Here is a 4039-nt window from a genome sequence, read left to right on the forward strand (position 1 = left end):
TTAGTAAAGACAGGGTTTCACCATATTGGCCAGGCTGGTCTGGAATACCTGACCTCAAGTGATCCACCCACCTTGGCCTCCCAAAGTGCTGGGATTACAGGTGTGAGCCAATGTGCCCAGCCCAATATGGGACTTTTTGAAACAATTTGCTACTTAGGGATTTATAAACTTTAAAAAATATATGATGTGGCCAGGTGTGGTGGCTCACATGTGTGATCCCAGCATTTCTGGAGCTGAGACAGAAAGATCACTTCAGTGCAGGAGTTGGAAATCAGCTTGGACAACACGGCTGCTAAGTGTGGCAGAACACTATCTCTACAAAACATACAAAAATTAGCCGGGTGTGGCGGTCAGCACCTGTAGTCCCAGCTATGCAGAAGGCTAATGTAGGAGGAACAACTGACCGTGGGAGGCACAGGTTGCAGTGAGCTGAGATTGTACCACTGCACTCCAGCCTAGGGTAACAGAGTGAGACTCTGTCTCAAAAAAAAAAAAATCATCTCTAAGTGAGTGTGGCTAGTGGTCAACATTCACATTTCAGTTCCAATGGAAATTGCTAGATCCCAGCTGCAGGCTTTGTAGAACACCTGCAGGTGAGCATTGCATTCCATGTTTGGAGGTGGAACCTTGACCATGACCTTCACTTGGGATCATGTCAAGATTCTGAAGTCGGTTGCAGAAATATTTCTTTTCCCATTCATCGAAGAAAATAACTGTACTGTGGTTATGTTTATTTTGGCATCTTGGGAGACACTGAAGGAAGAATGTTGATCCAACATGTGCTGGTATCTGAAACACTTGGTTACTCTTCAAACCATCAGACACATGTCCCTGATAGATGGTGGGGCCACTGAGGAGGGAGCTGGGGGGATGAGGAGCAGAGGGTGGGCCCAGAGGGCCAGCGTCTGTGAGGACGAGAGCAGGGCTCTTGGCATCTGTGAGTTGCTTACTCTCATATTCTTTCCATTCTGCATATAAGGACATGGAGACTCAAGAATTTAAAGAAAATTTACCCAAGGTCACAGAGCTAGAAAGTGACAGGAGTCCGGCTTCAAAATTCAGATGACTGCCAAGGCCAGTTCCCTGTCAGTCAGGCCACCTTCCTTAGAGAACAACTAAACCCATGTCCAAAGGCGAACACAAGTCAAATCACCAGGACCCATCAGCAGCAGAGGCTTCTGGAGTCCTTTCCCCAGAGATTCAGGTTAGTGGCTCTGGGGCCTGTGCACCTGGGTTTCCACCCTTGCCCCTCTTCCCAGTTGATTCTCCTGACCAGCCAGATATTGGGACTACCTTGTAAAGAACCTTCACTCTAGGTCCCTGGATGCGGATGAGGATTTTTTTTTTTTTTTTTTTTTTTGAGACGGAGTTTCACTCTTCTTGCCCAGGCTGGAGGGCAATGGTGTGATCTTGGCTCACTGCAACCTCCTCCTCCTGGGTTCAGGTGATTCTCCTGCCTCAGCCTCCTGAGTAACCAGGATTACAGGCATGCACCACCACACCCAGCTAATTTTGTATTTTTAGTAGAGAATACAAAATACAACAGGGTCTCACCATGTTGGTCAGGCTGGTCTCAAACTCCTGACCTTAGGTGATCCGCCTGCCTCAGCCTCCCAAAGTGCTGGGATTACAGGCGTGAGCCACCTGGCTCAGCCTGGGATGAAGGGTTTCTACTGGGAGCCTCTCTCTGAGTGGCAGGGTAGAGGCTCTGACCAGTGGTAGAGTCAGATGGGGAAGAGCAAACAATAGGAAGTTGTGTCCTTTCTGTGGAAACTTCTTTGAGAACTGAGTAGACAGCAGCCTATGTCACTCTTGTAGGTGCAAGAAGCTGCGGAAACTGCTGCTTGCTGACTTCAGCTCCCCACACGCCCTCTGCTCTCTGGCAGCTGATGTCAACAAAGAATCTTAAGGCTGGGCACGGTGTTTCACACTTGTAATGTCAGCACTTTGAGAGGCAGAGGTGGGTGGATTACTTGAGGTCAGGAGTTCAAGACCAGCCTGGCCAACATGGTGAAACCTTGTCTCTAACTGAAAATACAAAAATTAGCCCAGCATGGAGGTGGATGCCTATAATTCCAGGTACTCTGGAGGCTGAAGCAGGAGAATTGCTTGAACCCGGGAGGTGGAGGTTAACAGTGAGCCGACATCGTGCCATTGCACTTCAGCCTAAGTGATGGAGTGAGACCCTGCCTCAAAAAGAAAAAAAAAGGCCGGGCGCGGTGGCTCAAGCCTGTAATCCCAGCACTTTGGGAGGCCGAGGCGGGTGGATCACGAGGTCGAGAGATCGAGACCATCCTGGTCAACATGGTGAAACCCCGTCTCTACTAAAAATACAAAAAATTAGCTGGGCATGGTGGCACGTGCCTGTAATCCCAGCTACTCAGGAGGCCGAGGCAGGAGAATTGCTTGAACCCAGGAGGCGGAGGTTGCGGTGAGCCGAGATCGCGCCATTGCACTCCAGCCTGGGTAACAGGAGTGAAACTCCGTCTCAAAAAAAAAAAAAAAGAGAGAGAAAAGAAAGAATCTTAGCTGCCCTCCAGAGCTGGGGGCAGTGAGGGGAACTGATTGAGTCCTGAGCTGGGCTTCAAGTACAAGCTGTGCCTCAGAGCCACTGCGATCCCTTGAGTAAGACACCGTGCCCCTCCTCTGTCCACAGGTTCCCATACCGAAAAAAATGAAGGAGCTGGACGCAGTCTTCAGCCCATAAATCTGTACCTACTGCAGGGTCCTGAATCTTTTGTGGTTGGCAAACCCCTTTGAAAATCTAATAAAACGATCAACCCTCTCCTGAGGAAAAAATGCAGACATCCAAATTTTGGCTGACAATTTCAGGAAATGAATGGACTTCCCCAAGCTCATTCAGGAAGCTCTAGGGGGTCCCTGGCCTATGTTTAGCACTACTGGTCTGTCCGGAAGCCTCTATGACTGTGCCTTTCAGTGCCACAGCCTCTCATCACATGAGGCCCTGAGCACGTGCAGTGTGGCAGGTCTGAACTGAGAGGTGCTATCAACATGAAATGCACACTGGATTTTGAAGACTTCGTAGGAAAGAAGAAGGTAAAATATCTTGTGAGTAATTTTTATACTAATTATATATTAAAAGATAAGCTGGTTTTTGAGGGTCAAATAAAATATGTTATTAAAATTAATTTCACGTGCTTCTATTTACTTTTTTAAAGTGTGGCTAGAACATTTGAAATGCAGTGTGTGGCTGGCATCGTGTGCAGACTGGGCTGAGCCTCTGCGATGACACCCTGGAGACATGGCCTCATGTCAGTGTAGGCCCTTCACTCAAAGCCGAGCACTTCCTCTTTCTGGAAGCTGTAGTTACAAGAACGGGCAGAGAAATCTTTGCAAGAACAAGCTGTAAGTTGTGTTTTCCCGACAAGATTGAAAGCTCTAGCCAGGCACAGTGGTGCGTGCCTAAAGTCCCAGCTACTGGGAAGGTTGAGGCAGGAGGAGTGTTTGAACCCAGTAGTCTGAGTCTGCAGTGAGCTGTAATTGTGCCACTACAGTCATGCATCTCAGTGGAGCAAGATCCTTCATTTAAAAAAAAAAAAAAAAAAAAAAAAAAAAAGAATCGAAAGCTCCTAGCCGGGTGTAGTCGTGCACACCTATAATCCCAGCTACTTGGGAGGCTGAGGCAGGAGGATCGCTTGAGTCCAGGAGTCAGAGTCTAGCCTGGGTAACATAGCAGGACCCCCATCTCTTAAAATCAAGACAAAACAAAACACTTTTCAGGCAAGGACATGCCTAATGGTCTAATGTCTCAGGCTTCTGGGTCCTCTCCAGGGATGGGCACCTGGCAGATGGAGTGACCCATCTTTGGCCACTTATGGGACTGGCACTTCAGGTAACATTGCTGTATTATTTTCCTAGGACTAAGCCAAGAAAGTGCCACAAACTGGGTGCCTTACAGTGATATCCCTCACAGTTCTAGAGGCGAGAAGTCTGAAATCAAATTGCTGGCAGGGCCATGCTGCCACTGAAGGCTCTGGGGGAGGTGTGTCCGTTCCTCCTCCTGACTTCTGGCGTTGCT

General features: G+C 48.5%; 1 long non-coding RNA gene across 1 annotated transcript; it reads left to right on the forward strand.

Annotated features, from left to right (window-relative positions):
- The first annotated feature begins 1375 nt into the window (after positions 1 to 1375).
- Positions 1376 to 3580, forward strand: LOC141580585 (uncharacterized). The gene is made up of 2 exons (XR_012512835.1): positions 1376 to 3069; positions 3180 to 3580. It is a non-coding gene; the product is annotated as an uncharacterized LOC141580585 (long non-coding RNA).
- The last annotated feature ends 459 nt before the right edge of the window (positions 3581 to 4039 follow it).

The sequence above is a fragment of the Saimiri boliviensis genome, chromosome 12, assembly GCF_048565385.1.
Source record: "Saimiri boliviensis isolate mSaiBol1 chromosome 12, mSaiBol1.pri, whole genome shotgun sequence".
Classification (NCBI taxonomy): Eukaryota; Metazoa; Chordata; class Mammalia; order Primates; family Cebidae; genus Saimiri; species Saimiri boliviensis.